We start from the raw sequence: 16,539 nt of genomic DNA, 5'->3' as shown, positions 1-16,539 counted from the left end.
CGAAAAATGAGAAAACTCTCTTACATACTGACATAACAGGATTCCTAAGCTGGATTCAGTGAAAAATGAAAAATGCAGAACAGTATTAGAGTATGCCATGTTTTGTGAAAAGGGGAGGATAACATATTTCTTGTTGATTATATTTTAATTTTATTACATATTTAAAAATTTTGAAAATAGTATAAGAAAGAAAATACTTGCTGTCTGTTGGGGGAAAGGGAGGATGGAGAAAAGGGTGGAAATAAGCCTTTAATTTTTTTTATAACATGTAATAATACTCTTGCTCTGCATGATAATTTCTATTCGATTGTATTTAATTTTGTCATGGCATATCAAATGAACTTCATAGCCCACTAATAGTTTACAGCCCATAATTTGAAAACTGGAAGTGCCAGTCTGCAGTGGCCAGTGGTGTGGAAGCCACCTGGACCAATTTGCCGTGATCAGGACCCCTTTCCAGGCCTGACGATCTGAGCAGAGATGTCTTTATGGGCTCTGCTCTCACCTTGTTTGGAAACCATAGATGTGTGCCCTGCGCTAAGCAAAGCCCCACTTCAATGCATACTTTTGTGTGTGTGTGAATAATTATTCAGTTTACAAAAGGATTCTTTGTTTTAGTTTGTCTTAGTTTTGTTTTGTGGTGAGCTCCACATCACTGGAAGTGTGCAAACAGAGACTGCTGGTGTGCCATAAAGGGATTCAGCGTTGGAACCATGGTTGTACCAGGTGACCTTCACAGCCCTTATTTTTTAAACTATTTTTTTTATTTTGGTAAAATATATCTGACATAAAATCTGTCATTTTAGCCATTTTAAGTGTACAGTTCAGTGGCATTAATTGTATTCACAGTGTACCTATTTCCAAAATGTTTGATCACCCAAACAGAAACTCTATACCCATTAAGCAATAACTCCCATTTTTCCTTCCCCACAGCACCTGGTAATATCTAATCTTTCTTTTTCAATGAATTTGCCTATTCTAGATATTCCATATAAATTGAATAACATATTTGTTATTATTGTGACTGGCTTATTTCACTTAGCATATTTTCAAGGTTCATCCATGTGTCAAATGGACAAATAATATTTCATTGTATTAATACGTTATACCACATTTTGTTTATCCATTCTTATGTTAATAGATACTTGAATAGTTTCCACCTTTGGCTACTGTGAATAATGCTGCTATGACAGCAAAGTTACAAGATACAAAATGAACACACAAACGTTAGTTTTATTTCTATATACAAGTAATGAAAAATCTAAAAAGAAAATTAAGAAAATAATTCCATTTATAATAGCATCAAAAAGAATAAATTACTTAGGAATAAGTTTAACCAAGGAAGTGTAAGACTTTCTGCACCAAAAACTACAAAACATTGTTAAAAGCAATTAAAGAAGACATAAATAAATGAAAAGGTATCTCATGTTTATGGATTGGAAGACTTAATATTATTAACATGATAATGCTACCCCAAATGATTTACAAATTCAGTGCAATCCCTATCAAAATTCCAATAGTATATTTTTGCAGAAATGGGAAAACTCATCCTAAAATGCATATGGAATTTCAAGGGACTCCCAAAGAGTCAAAACAATATTGAACTAGAACAAAGTTAGAGGACTCATACTTTCTGATTTCAAATTCTACTGCAAAGCAACATTAATCAAAACAGTGTGACATTGGCATAAGGACAGACATATAGACCAATCAAATAGAATAGAGAGTCCTGAAATAAACCCTCACATTTATGATCAACTGGTTTTTGACAAGGGTGCCAAGACCATTCAATAAATAAAGAACAATCTCGTCAACAAATAGTGTCAAGAAAACTGGATATCCACATATAAAAAATGAAGTTGGACCCTTATCATACACCATACACAAAAATTAACTAAAAATGGATCAATGACCTAAATGTAAGAGCTAAAACTATAAAACTTTAGAAGAAAACACAGAAGCAAATCTACATAATCTTGGATTTAGTGATGGTCTCTTAAATATGACACCAAAAGAAAAAATAAAGTAGACTTCATTCAAACTAAAAACTTCTGTGCATCAAAAGATCACTATCAAGAGAATGAAAAGACAACCCACAGAATGGAAGAACATTAAACCCTTATCATATATCTGATAAGGGTTTAATATCTAGAATATATGAAGAACTCCTACAACTCAGTAACAATAAGACAAACAACCCAACTCAAAAGTGGGTAAGGGACTTGAATAGACATTTCCCCAAAGAAGATACACAAGTGGCCAATAAGCACATAAAAAGATGCTCAGCATCATTAGTCACAAGAAAAATGCAAATCAAAACCACAATGAGATACCACTTCACACCAACTAGAATGGCCATAATAAAAATAATAGAGGGCCGGCTGAGTGGCTCAGTTGGTTAAGAGCTCGCTCAAAGGTTTGAGCTCTGAGCAACAGCAGTTCGAGTCCGGCCCAGGCTGAGCTGCCCCTGAGCTGCCAATAGGTGGCGGGATGACTCAGCTAAAAAAAAAAAAAAGAAACTAACAAGTGTTGGTGACGATGTAGAGAAATTAAAATCTTCATACCATTGCTGGTGGGAATGTAAAGTTGTGTATACACTGTGAAAAAGTTTGGCCGTTCCTCAAAAGGTTAAACATAGGATTATCACATGACCCAACAGCTCTACTCCTTTGTAGAGATTCCAAAGAATTGAAAAGAAGGCATCAAATGGATTCTTTGTTTTTTAATTTTGGAATAATTTTAGATTTACAGAAAATTTGCAAAAATCGTGTAGTTTCCATATATCCCTCATCCAGTTTCCCCTGATAATACCTTACATTACCATTTGTGATTACATTTGTCAAAACCTAGAAACCAACAATGGTACATACTATTCACAGAACTCTAGACTTAATTTAGACTTCAGCAGTTTTTCTACTAATGTCCTTTTCTGTTCCAGAACCCATCCATGACACTACACTCCATTTAATTGTCATATCTCCTTAGTCTCCTCTGATCTATGACAGTTTCTCAAACTTCCCTTGTTTTTCATGATCTTGATAGTTTTGAGGCATCCTGGTCAGATACTTTGTCCCTCAACTTGGTTTGCCTGACATTTTCCTCATGATCATAGTCTAATACTTAAGGGTTTGGGGGAAGAATACCACACAGGTGAAACACCCTTCTCAACACAGCATATGAACATAACATCACAGGAGATATTCAACTTGATCACTTGATATGTTAGTCTGCTTGGGCTGCCATAACAAATACCACAGACTAGGCAGCTTAAAGAACAGGGATTTATTTTTTCTCAGTCCTAGAAGTTGGAAGTCCAAAATCAACATGGCATCAGGGCTGGTTTCTCCTAAGGATTTTTTTTCTGGTTTGTCGATGGCCACCTTCTCCCTCTTTCTTTACATGGTCCTTCCTCTGTGCATGTCTGTGTCCTAAGCTTTTCTTATAAGGATATCTGTCAGATTGGAATAGGGCCCACCCTAATGACCTCATTTAGTCTTAATTTCCTCTTCAAAGGCCCTAGCTCCAAATATAGTACATTCTGAGGGACTGAGGGATAGGGCTTCAACATACAAATTTTGGGGAACACAATTCAGCCCATAACACTTGGTTAGGGTAGTGTCATCTAGGTTTTAGGTTTTTCCAATGTAAAGTTACTATATTTCTTTTACCACACTTTATTCTTTGGAAGTGAGTCACTAAGTCCAGCCCATAAGGGGAGAGTGCGGAATTCTTGGATCAAAACCAAACAAGCAAACAGAGGATTCCCTGGCACATTCTTTCCATTCATCCTGTGTGTGTGCAGGCACCGAGGTGTGGGGGCTGTGTGAGCCTCCCTGCATCCTAAAAACCCTGACTGATTTGCTGCAGAGGTTCAATAGATACCCAATGAGCAAGTGACTTAGTGACCCAGCCAGTGAGGGAGTTCCACAATAGACCATGTGGAGACGCTGGACTTCCTTTTGACTCCAATAGTCTATTTGAAGACAGTTTATATTCTTGGGTTTAGGTTTAATTGGAAATACAAAGCTGGAAATATAATTAATAGCAGATTTAGGAGAAGGGTCAAGGGGTTGTAGTCTCTAGTTTCAGGGACTATGCAGGGGGGGAAAAGTTGCTTATTTCAAAAGCAGTTTAAAGCAGCAGTGAGTTTTCATGGACTTTTAGACACTTTTTCCAGGGCTCTGGATGGTGAATACATACCAGCATCAAGAAAAAATTCTGCCCAGCCCTCACTGCCCTGCCCAGCCCTGCTTGCACAATTTGCTTCCAGCTGGCCTCCAGTTCCTTCAGTCAGCAGGTGTAGGTGACAGCTCCTCTGATCCTGGCCAGCTTCAGATACCAGGACAGATGGGAAGGACATTGCTGCTCCCTGCCCAAAAGGGGTGGCAATTTCATGGGACATACAGCTCATATTCTGGAACAATTATAGTTAAGATGGAATAATTACTGGAAGCTCATTCCATTACTCAAGTTTATTGGTTTGGATCCTGGCCCTGTCAGTTTCTAGCTGTGTGACCTTGGACAAATTACTTAACCCTTCAGTGCTTCAACTTCCTCATCTATAATAATACAGTAGTACTTACCTTATTGAGTTGTTATGAGGATTAAATGTGTTTCTACATAAGCAATGAATGCTGGGACATAATATATATGACAGTCATTATCATTATTATTATCAGGCACTGTAAAGATACAAAAAAATCTAACATGATTCTTGCCTTGAGAAGCTTACAATCCATCAGGAAGTCCTACTCTGAAAAAAATACATGCTGAGAGGTAAATTATGTGATTTGAGTAACAAGTGCCAGAGGAATTAAAAGCAGGGTGAGGCTAGAGTGAACTGCAGCAGTAGGGCCAACTTCCTGGGAGAAGAGTATTTGAGCTGGTATTTGGAAGACAAAAGACAATTGTGATAGAAGAGGGATCATGTTTTAATCACCCTAGGTTAACTGTTACAGCAATGCAACACATTTCAATGGCTTGACACAAAAAAAATTATTTCTTGCTCTTGTAAATGGGCAGTGGGATAAGTGGTGGGGTGTAGGTGGTACTCTGTTCCCTGGAGTTATGCAGGAATGCAGGTCCCTTTCACATTGCGGCCCCAGAATCCACTGCTGGGTGCTGTGCATGACAGCAGCAGAAGAGAGGAGAGAGACAGTGCAGGATGACACAGGAGGTTATAATGGGCCCAGCCTGCACGTGGAACTTATTAATATTCTTGTGGTAGAGGGAACAAACTTCTTTCTACCCTCAACGTTCTTCTTGCTGGTCTAATAATCAAATAAACATGAGACAGATTAGCAAGAGAAAATAACCAAATTTAATACATACATATGTATGGGAATCCCGCATACATGAGAGAGTCAGAGACCCCACAGGCAGGAGAGGTTCAGAGATAGAAAGGGGGATTGAGGTATAGAAGATATCCTGAGCTAGGGATAAGGTAAGGTGCCTTGAGGGCTTCAAGGGTCATGCAGGATGATAAGAAGAGCAAAGTTTGGTAAGTAGACGTGTGCCCTGTGCTGTAGACAGGTCAAAAGAAGTTGCCTCTGATAATCTCTTGTGGACAAGGCCTCTAGTTCAAATTCTTATAGGTAGTTAAGCGGGGGAGGGTGTGCAGAAGTTACTCTTGAGCCTGCAGCTCAAAACAATGTGCACACCACAGAGGCACATCTTTGGGTGACCTATTCTGGACCCCACACCCTCATTCCATGGCCACTCCTAACTATAAGTGAGGCTGGAAACATTGTCCCAGCTGTGGGACCTGAAAGAACAGGAAATTGATCTTTGTGCACACAGAGCATTCCAGCCAAGGGTAAGGAATCCATCCTAATGCTTCTTTTCTCAGAAATGAATCTCTCAGCAGAGTACTCTCACCCTCAACCTCTCCCAAGCGCTAACAGAGTATCATTATCACCAACACAATCAGAACCATCAGCTTCATCGACCTGGTTTGCTGAGTTTGTCACAGAATCAAGTTTTGGTTTCTTCTCCCACTATCTCAGTCTCACCAGGACAATCAGATTAGTCACCAGGATGCCATGGGCCCTGGTCATGTAGCAGAGGCCCCTCCCTGTTTATGACTAGTGGCCTAGGTTTAAATGCCAGGGCCCAAGCCTGAGGTTTATTCACTGATTGCCCATAGCTCTTCAGAGAGGAGGAACTGACTCTTACATTTTGTGCCCTTACTTTTCCCCTGCCACTGTCTTGGACAAACCTCTGGGAGGGTTTCTCAGAGGGGTTATGGTGATAAAGCACAATCAGAAATGAGTCATTTTCTGCTGGGCTGAGGTGGTGGAGTGAGATGGCCTCCCTGACCCATCAGGACTTTGGAGCCAATTTCCACCCAGCCTAACAATGGCTATCACACAGTTGCTGCTCTGGGGGATGAAGTTCTTGGGCTGGGATGACACGGTCCTTTCCTTGGTGTGTCAGAACCAAGACCCTCTAGGGAGCACCAATTTAATAGCCCCTTCCCTGCACCCTCCATATCTTTGAAGCCATATCTTCATACCATTCAAGGAGGCAAAGGAGGACATTCCTTTTTGGCTCTTGCTGGCCTCCTCTTTCTCCAGTCTGGACCTATGAGGTGTACATTGGTTCTCAGCTTGGGGAGATCTTGTCTGCCAGGAGACATCTGGCAACATTTGGAGACATTTTGATTGCACTACTGGGAGAGTACATCCAGCGGGTAGAGGTCATGGATGCTGCTAAACATCCTATGATGCACAGGACAGCTCCTCCCAACCCCTCAGCAAAGAATAATCTAGTCCAAAATATCAATACTGCCAAGAATGAGAAGCCCTGCTTTCCAGGTACCCCTCTGCCCTCACACGGGAGACCATAGAAACAAAAGGGAAAGGCACTTCACACCCTGGCCTGGGATGAGCAAGTTGGAAAGCGTCTCCCCTGAAAATCTCTAAAATTAGGATGTCTCATCCATCCTTGGGTGTGGGGAGAAGGGGGCCAGGTTAGTTTGAGGGTTGGTGTGGTGTAACACAGTGCAGTGATCCCCCAGCCTTGGAGACTGATCAACCTCAATTTAAATATTGCCTCCCCCCAATTTTAGCTGTATAACTTAAGCAAGTTTCTTAACCTCTTTCGTTTTAACTTCGTACTGTGAAATGAGGATAGCACCTCAAATGTGTAGGGTATTAGTGAGGGTTGAATGAGATGGCACATACAAAGAGCCTAGCGCATTGAAGGCACTCATTAAATGCTAGTTCTCTTTGAAACTGAGAATTCTAAAATTCTCTAAGTAGTGACTCAGTGAAAGCTATCTATGCTGGCAGCTGTGCTATTTTATAGTGTTAATGGATAACTTGGCAGTTGTAGGCAGCTGATGGGAAGATAAGGGCCATCAGGAAGCCAGGAAATTCAGGTTGCTCTATGATGTGTTGGTAGAGCCCAAAGGAAATGCTCGCTATGCTCTGTTTCAGTTGCTATGACAATGCCACAGTGGGCTCCATCATTGGACAAGAGTGGAATGAAGCATATGTAGTTCCATGGAGGCATTTTGTCTGCGTTCAGAAATATATTTTTAAAGGTTAGCAGAATATTCATATCTGGAGGAAAATTGTGGAGGTAGCATTAGGCTGTGGGAGAGCCAAGTTTGGTCAGAGGGGTGACAGGGAGGAGCCTGTGCTGCCTGTCCCTAGCCCCTCTTCTTGGTTTCCGCAGCTTGGGGAACTCAAACTCTCTTGGGCTTCAGGAGAACTGCCCCTCGGGTTTCCCCCTCTGAGCACTGCCAGCTCAGGTCCTTGCAATTACATGTGCACCTTTGGCTGGGAGGGAGGACTTGATGTACCACTTAACGAAGGGTTACCAACAAAATGTTCCTGTCTCTTGTTTCAATAAGTTCCCCTCTCGAATATTAGTGTAATGACGTAGTGCAAACGAAGCTGTGAGCACACATTGTTCACTGCAGTATTGTAGGTGACAGCAAAGGATTGGATGCCTCATGAAGTCCATGGATGGTCACACAAGCGACAGAGTGGTTGTGGGAGGGGCTATCGCGCTGTCTTTGGAGACTATAGTTAAAGTTTGGTACAGTGTAAGAAGACTCTTAAGATATAATGTCAGATGTAAAAAAGAAGCAGGAGATTGTGTATGTATCTCAAATGTGTTTCTATTAAATTTTGCCTAAGACAAGCCCTGGAAAGAAACCCATTAGAAAGAAACAAACATCATTTGTTCCACACAGACATGCTGTCCCACTATTTCCACCCCCACACATACAGGAGCAGTGGCAGAGGGCTATAGAGGACACAGCCTGGTGCCCAGAGTCTCAGGGTAAGGGGCTCACTGTTTCTAGAGCTGCCAGGAGCATCAGTCCCAATCCCATGGGAGTGAAATGGTATCTTTCTAAACCAGAGAAGCCACGTGCCATGTGAAGTCCCCAAAAGCAAGTGTTGGCCCAGAAACTGGGTGGGAGGCTGATTGGAGCCAGAGTAGAACTTGAGTACAGTACTCCTGGTGGGGAGCTGGTAGGGCTAGAGGGAAGGCTCAGGGCACAGCTTCTTTCAAATCATCCTCCATGAAGTCAGCTCCCAACTGCTTCCCTATCTTTGTCATGGCTGGTCGCTTGTAAGAAATGGAAACTCCTTCATGCTGTCTCAACAACAGGAGCAGAAAGAAGCTGGCAACCCACAGAACCCCTCCTCACCCACCTCCAGGAGGCACAGGCCTCTGGCTCTCTCCAGGGCTCCACCTCTTCTCTCTTCCACCAGCACTTGGTTGCTGTCCCCAAAAGGGGTGCCACTCTGTTGTGGCCTCAACTCTAAAAAACAAAAGCTAGCTCCTACACCTCTGCCTACAGTTCCCAAGTCTCTTCCATGTCCTGGGAAAGGGAAGGAACCTGACTGGCCATCTGCAGGACCACTGAGGCCTCTCTCCCAAGGAAAGGGCTGCAGCAAGCAGGTGTCTTCACAGCTCTCGCCGCCACACTTCCAGCAACTGCCTGTACCCTGCAGCCTGGCCTCTCTCAGGGCACGCTGCTCAACGCCCTTTCCCTCAGAAGGGCCTGTATTTGCCTCACAGCGAAAATGTCCCCTTCATTCAAGTCTTAGTGCAAGCCGGCACCTCTGCTCCCAGGGACCCCACTGGGAACCCAATTGCCTGGTGGTCTTTAGCTCTGTGATAAGGCATCCTGACTGCCCCAGATGTCTCCTGCGTGTGTGCCTCGTTAGGATATGGATGCTTGGGAGCAGAGCTTCTGCTGTGGACTTCCTTAGAGTCCTCATTACACCTAGGAAGATGCTGAGCTCCCTGGATGATCAGCTGATTGTCACCAAGGACTTTGCTGATGCCAACAAAGCAACAGGTAAGGAGAGTGCAAACTGATGGCATGTGGGGACTCTCTGCTGAAGAGGCCAGGGTTAAAGATTAGAGCGCTGTGGGGCTGCAGGGGACTTGTGGGAGTGGATGTGCCCGGAGCCCAAGGACAAAGTCCTGTAATAAATTACGTTGGTCCTGGTGTTCTACCCAGCCATTTCCTCCTGGGGCCCTTCCGCCTCTCCCTCCCCTCCCCCACATCCCCTGAGCCCTGGCTCTACCTCACTCCTGCTCTTTCACAGTGCCTAGGGAACAGGGGAAGCGAGTCAGCCAGACCCCAGTACTGACAAGGTAAGGGAGCACCTGGGGGCTTCTCTGCCTGTCGGATGCACCAGGCCTACGGGCCCACCTCCTGACAGCTGGGAGGACAGGAGGAGTGGGTCACCTCTCTGGAGGAGGGTTACTGGGCAAGTCGTGGGTTGGGAGACACAGACTCAGGGAAGTGCTGCAGAGCTCAGCTGGTGACAAGGTGGGATAGTCCTGCGAAGGAGAGAGCTGGTGTTTCTCTTTAGGAGCCTGGAAATGAGAAACCCCAGCCTAGGGTCTTGGCCCCTCAGGCTGAGGGCCAGCCTGACAGTGAGGAGGAGGGAGGGGAAATGGTCCTGGCCTTCTGCTGCAGGAAGACAGGCTCAGGGCAGAGGGGGATGGCAGGTGCCCAGGCTTCATCAGGCCCAGCAGCCTCCTCAGAGCAGGAGGGCCTCACAGTGGGATCAGGGCCATGAGGCTAGCCCCGGTGCCACTGACAGGCACCTGGCAGACATCCGTGGCCACGTCCCATTTCAGTGCATGCTCACAGCTCAGTGGTGTGATTGTCTCTGTTTCACGGACGAGTAGCCTGAGGACCGTGGAAGCTGAGGTGCCCACAGGAAGGAGCAGAGCTGGGGCTCCACTCTAAAGCCTGGACTTCTCTTCCTCACATGTATGCCTTCCTGGACAATTGTGATGATTGACTTAGTTACCCTGGAAGGTCTGGGCCCCGGGGTGAAGCAGGACCCTGCCCACCTGTTTTCAAAGCGTCCTCTGGGTGGACTTTGGTTGTTGAGGAAAGAGGTGACAGGGGAGCCTGCCACTCCAGGCTCCCAGAGCTGTCTCATGTCAGCATGTGGGTATCCATCCTGGTCCACAGAGGAGGACAGCTGAGACACAGACATTGGGAGGCACTGGCCAAAGTCAGGCTCCTGACAGCTGTAGGGCCCCATCCCAAATCTCCTAAATTGGGTATGTTCCCTATAAGTAGACCTCCTCCTTAGGTTCCATTCTGTAACTCTGGACTTGAATTTTATTCTAACCCATAAAACTCCTGAACTCGGTTCAGGATTTTAGTTAGAGGAAAACCAAACTCTGTGTGGGGCTCTCTGGGCCTGGAGCATACCCCCAGTGGACCGCTCAGCTCCCCACACTTCTGGCAGAAGGCTTTTCCCGCCTCCTGACCCGCTGCACGCCCACTGGCTGGCCCTAAGGGCCTCCTCCCGGAATACCTACTCCCTGTGTGTCTGTCTTGAGCCCTGCTACACCCTCAGCAGGGCGTGGGGGGTGTTCTGGGGAGCAGTGACAGCAGGGAGGAACATTTCCCAGGTACCTAGATGCAATTTGCATAACTCCATGCTTTTCATCTCTTATGAAGGCTCTTGCTTCCATTCTCACTCAGTCCACACAACAAGCTGTTCCCGAGTAAGAACAGTGCATTTTTCACTAAGGAGGTCACTGAAATGAAGTAGGGTAAACGCTTTGCCCAAGGCCACTGGGCTCTGAGCACCTTAAGGCGAGCAGGCTGGATCTCCTCAGGATGCCTCTCTCTCTGTTTTTATTACACCCACCCAGGGCGTGGCCCATAACAGGACCTTAGCACATCGAGGTTCAGGAAGGACTGGAGTAGCTTGTAGCAGAAGTGAAGCTAGGAATGAAGTCAAGGTTCTAATCCAGGGCCATTTGTTTTATTATTTTTTAAGATTTATATTAAAGTATAGCTAACATGCAATATTATATTAGTTTCAGGTGTACACCATAGCTATTCAACATTTATATACCTAAAGAAATTATCACCATGAGTCCAGCAACTATGTGACAGCCTCTGCCTGTAGTTCCCAAGTCTTGTTTTTCATCATTTTGAGTATTTCCTGCCACTCCCTTCTGGCCTGCAAAGTTTCTGTTGAGAAATCAGCTGACATTCTTATGGGGGCTCCCTTGTAGGTAACTAACTGCTTTTTTCTTGCTGCTTTTAGGATTCTCTCTTTGTTTTTAAGCTTTGGCATTTTAATTGTGACATGACTTGGTGTGGGACTCTTTGGGTTGATCTTGTTGGAATTCTCTGTGCTTCCTGGGCTTGTGTGTCTATTTCCTTCACCAGGTTAGGGAAGTTTTCTGTCATTAGCTCTTCAAATAGGTTTTCAATTCCTTGTTCTCTCTCTTCTCCTTCAGGTACCCCTATGATGCAAATGTTGGTACGCTTGATGTTGTCCCAGAAGCCCCTTAAGCTATGCTCATTTTTTTGGATTCTTTATTTTTTTGCTGTTCTGATTGAGTGTTTTCAGCTACCTTATCTTCTAAATTGCTGAATCAGTCCTCTGCTTTATCTAATCTGCTGTTGATTCCTTGTAATGTATTCTTCATATCAGTTATTGTATTCTCTATTTCTAATTGGTTCTTTTTTTATGTTTTCTATTTTCATTTTTATGTTTCCTATCTCTCTGTTGAAGTTCTTCCTGAGATCATTGAGCATTCTTATAACCAGTGTTTGAACTCTAGTACATTGCTTGCCTCCATTTTGTAAGCACTTTGTTTTGTTTTGTTTTAACTGAGCCATCCTGCCACCTCAGTGGCAGCTCAGCTCATGCTGAGAGTCCAACCGCTGTTGCTCAGAGCTCGCACTCTTGAGCGAGCTCTTAACCAACTGAGCCACTCAGCTGGCCCTTCATTTTGTTTCATTCTTTTTTTGGAGCTTTGTTCTGTTCTTTTATTTGGGACATGTTTCTTTGTCTCCCCATTTTGGCTGCCTCCCTGTGTTTGTTTCTATGTATTAGGCAGGGCTGTTATGTCTTCCTGTCTTAGTAGAGTGGCCTTATATAGTAGGTGTTCTGTGGGACCCAGTGGTGCAGTCTCCTTGGTCACCAGAGCGGGGTTCTCCAGGTGTGTCCCTTGGATGGGTTGTATGTGCCCTTCTGTTGTAGTTGAGCCTTCTGTTGCTATTTGAATGACAATGGGAGGGACTGACCCTCAGGCTGACTGGTTGTGAGGACTGGTCATGACTATAGTGGAGGAGCTATTGTGCAAGGGCTGACCCTATGGAGCAGGATTCACTTAGCAGGGGTGTGGTGCCTACCCAATGTGCCCCTTGGGTGTGTTGTCCTTGGAGGTGACGAATGATACTCCAGCTGGGTCCAATGGTGGTCACTGGCTGTGCCTCCTCCAGAGCCATCTGGGAGGGGCTGCACTGCAGGCCAAGTTCAGCCACAGCTTATGCTCCACCCAGGGCCATGTAGTATGAGCCACAAAGCAATCTGCAGATGACCACCACCCTCGCTGGGTTTGGAGACGCCTCAAAAGACTAAGCTGCAAACCAAGGATGACTGTCATTAGTGCTGGACTTAGGGCTGCTCAGCCAGAAGTACAGGACATGCTCAAGCCAGATGCTGCTCATTTGGGTTTTGTGAATTTCTGAGGGATTTTAGGAAAGTCTGCAACATGAACCAAGACAGGCCGTTTATATCGAAAAGCCACTGGAAGCAGCTTGGGTGGGTCCAAAATTTGGGTGGGGCAGGTTCTCAGAGAATCAAGGTGAAGGAATGGTGATGGCAGAGAAGGAGGCTGTGGGGGCAGGATGGTGACAGTGGAGAGCAGGGGATGTTCCAGGTTAAGGTAACAGCAGCATAAAGATGCAGAGGAAAGAAAGTACCAGTCTAGCTTGGGGTCTCTCAGCTCCACATTGTCACGCACAGCAAAGCTTTTGGCAGTGGGGATGACCAGACCCTGTGCCCACAAAGGGAAGATGGGATGGAGAATTATGGCTTCACATCCTAGGCAGAAGAGAAAGGAACCCTGGTGAGGACGCAGGAGCATCATGTCTCTAAGCCAGGTGTACCTCTCAGGGACATATACCTCCAGGCGCTGCAGTTACATGTCTTCATGGGAGTGGCACCGTGGACATCATTCTCATGCTGGGCCATCCTGTGTGGAGTGGCACTCCCTTTCAGCAGAGGGGTGTGGTTGTGTTCCTCAGGAGCCCTGGGCTGCAGAGAGGGGCTGAGCCATCCCTGACTGTATCAGGGCACATAGAGGGGCTCAGAAACTGGGCTCACAGTCCCCTTTCTCTGGTGTGCACTGCCAAACCAGGTATCACGGAGAACTCCCGCCACAGTGGGGTTGCTGCTGCTGTCAGCTCCTCCCAGTCCTCCCTGTCATTGAGCTTTGTTGATGGTCATCATTGTAGGGAGGGGGCAGGATTTCAGGGACCCCAGACAATCTTGTGGACAGTAAAATAATAATAAAAGCAATCTATACACATGGAAAAGCCAAACATGACAGGAAGGAGCAACACATGAAGGGAAAGTCTCTTTCCCACCTCCCTCCCTCCACTCCCCACCCCAATCCCTCTCTCCAGAAGAAACCACTGTTAACAGTTTAATATAATTACCTCCAAAAAAGATGTATCTGCGTATACATATGTATCTCCTCCATATTGAAATGAAATGCTATTATACTATAAAACATACTTTGTTTTTATTGCATACTCATATATCAACACATATATGAGATTGAACTATATGAAATTGCCAAAGTTTGACCATCTTGACTGTGTGGACAGGGGTGGTCCAGCCCAGATCCCTATCACCTGCTAGACTGTGCTGACCTCCACCAAGTGGGGGCCCTGCCTGCCTAAGCCAGCTCATTCAGGCTTTGTTCTCCTTGGAGTGATGGATTCCATGTGAAGGCATATTGGCTCTGGGAGTAAATAGACAGCTGGAGGCATAGGATAGCTTGTAAGTCTCTTGATCCCTCACCTAGCCCCCAACACCCCTTCTAACCAAAGAATGGTCACACCCCTTTCTTGGGCAATGTTTTGTCAGCTCTCCAGGGTAGGGGCCCCTTCTGGGCTGGCATCACATAGACCAGAGTCTCAATGTGGGGTTTGTTCCTCAGACCGCAGTCTCCCCATCTGTGAGGTGGAATGTTTTGTTTGTTTGTTTGTTTGTTTTAAAGATTTTTATTGGGGAATTGGGGAAATGGGAACAGTGCTGGGGAATTGGGGGAAGGGAAACAGACAAGTTGCTGTCGTTTTGTTCTTCAGTCTAGTTGTGGAGGACGTTGCTTCATTGGCCCAAGTTGGCACCATCATCGCGCTCTTCCCAGGCGAGGCAGATCAGTCGCCGGCTTCTGGACGGCCGCTCACTGCGGCTGCTGGCCGCTCACGCTGGCTGCTGGCTACACACGGTAGCCCATGGCAACCCACTGCCACAGAGGCTGCAGCCTACGCCGTCGCCGGCAACTCATGGCAGCCCAGCTCCAGGTTGAGCTGTTGTTCAGCATCTTAGCTGTGGAGGGCAGTGTCACTGGCCCTCATATGTGGGATCTGAACAGGGGCCCTCTGGCATCCCAAGCCAGTTCTTAACCATCGTGCCACTCGGCTGGCCCTGGAATGTTTTCATAGGGTTCTTGTGTAGCTTAAATGAGAGAATTTGGACAAAGTGCCCCTGGCACATAGCCCCTGCTCACTCTGGCCCCCTCCTGGTCTCAACAACACTTTGGTTTTCTGCCCGCTCCACCTCCCCCTCCCCACTCACCTTTCAGCTTTTTCTTACCCACTCCCCCATAATCCAGTTCAATGATGCCCCAGAAACATATGTTAGTGCTGTAGCTTTAGACCCCCCAGCAGCTCTGAGGAGGTTTTTGGGAACCAGTGCAGCACGCTGACCACCATGGGCTAAGCCACACTGACCTGCCTCAGGGCTGGACAAGGGGACCTGAGCTAAGAAGAAGACATCTCACCCCCAAGGAGCAGGAAATTGTAAATACCTCAGGACTTACCCTCAGGGGCAACGCCTTATCTGCTCTCCTAGGATGAAGGGCAAGGCCATCCCCCGAGTGGCCATCCATCCATCTGTGCACCCACCTATCCGTCCATCCATCTATCATCCATCCATTCACCCACCCACCCATTCATCCATTTATCCATCCATCCATCCATTTATCTGTCCATGTATCCATCAATCCATCCACCCACCCACACATCCATCCATTTATTCAGCAAGCATGTCCTGAGCCCCTACTGAGATGAGTAAGGCACAGTCCTGCTCTTAAATTTCTCACAAGTGTGGGAGAGACACACAATGATACATAAAAACAGAGGTAAGTGCTGAGATAGAAAATTGCAGCTGCCGCATGTCAGATGTCTGTGCCTGTGTGTGTATACATGTGTGCATGTGCATGTGTTCCTTTCACACCCATGTCAGAACAAGTACAGAGACACTGAAGTGAGAGAGAATATGAGATATTTCAGGAATTGCATGAAATTCAGTGCAGCCTGGAGGTTAAGAGGTGAGATACGGGCAGGCTGAAAAGGTAGGCAGGTTGTGATCCTGAAAGACCTTGAATGCCATAAAAATATGGCACACTCTTCGCTGTGAACATACATGACACGGCCAATTTTTTCATCTTTTAAAGAACACTTGGTTGGTGGAATGGAGGATGTTTTTTGGAGAGCCCAGAAAAAGCAAATCCACTTGAGAAACTTCCATTCTCCCAAGTGAAGGTTAGTAGGGGACTAAAGGGTGGTAAGGAGGGGAGAAAGACTCTTGTCCCTTTCTTTTAATGTCTTTTATCTGGGTTTGGTATTAGGGTAAGGCTGGCCTCAGAATGAGTGTGGAAATGTTCTTTGTGTATCTGTTTCCTGGAAAATATTGTAAAGAATTGGTATCGTTTCTTCCTTAAATATTTGGTATAATTCATTGGTGAAATCATCTAGGCCTGGGACTTTATTTTTGGAAGTTTTATTTACTTACTTATTTATTTTATGTATTTTTAAAGATTTTATTGGGGGATTGGGGAAGGGAACAAGTGTTGGGGAATTGGGGAAGGGGAACACTGTGTTTTCCCAGGACCCATCAGCTCCAAGTCAAGGTGTCTTTCAATCTTAGTTGTGGAAGGTACAAGCTCAGCTCCAAGTTCAGTTGCCGCTTTCAATCTAGTTGCGGCGACAGGGCACAGCCCACC

At 45.7% G+C, this 16,539-nt stretch overlaps 1 protein-coding gene across 4 annotated transcripts in view; it reads left to right on the top strand.

The window, feature by feature from the left end:
* The first annotated feature begins 9,543 nt into the window (after positions 1 to 9,543).
* Positions 9,544 to 16,539, top strand: part of MYO7B (myosin VIIB) — a 103,287-nt gene continuing 96,291 nt past the window's right edge. For 2 of the 4 annotated variants that reach the window (XM_019624536.1, XM_019624535.1), the window contains exon 1: positions 9,555 to 9,624. The gene's annotated coding sequence lies outside the window, so the exon portion shown is untranslated. Of the gene's footprint in view, positions 9,625 to 15,990; positions 16,079 to 16,539 lie in introns of all 4 variants that reach the window. The other 2 variants (XM_019624534.1, XM_019624533.1) reach the window with 2 other exon arrangements.

The sequence above is a fragment of the Hipposideros armiger genome, unplaced genomic scaffold, assembly GCF_001890085.2.
Source record: "Hipposideros armiger isolate ML-2016 unplaced genomic scaffold, ASM189008v1 scaffold_592, whole genome shotgun sequence".
Taxonomy (NCBI): Eukaryota; Metazoa; Chordata; class Mammalia; order Chiroptera; family Hipposideridae; genus Hipposideros; species Hipposideros armiger.
This window is presented reverse-complemented; position numbering and strand designations above follow the sequence as displayed.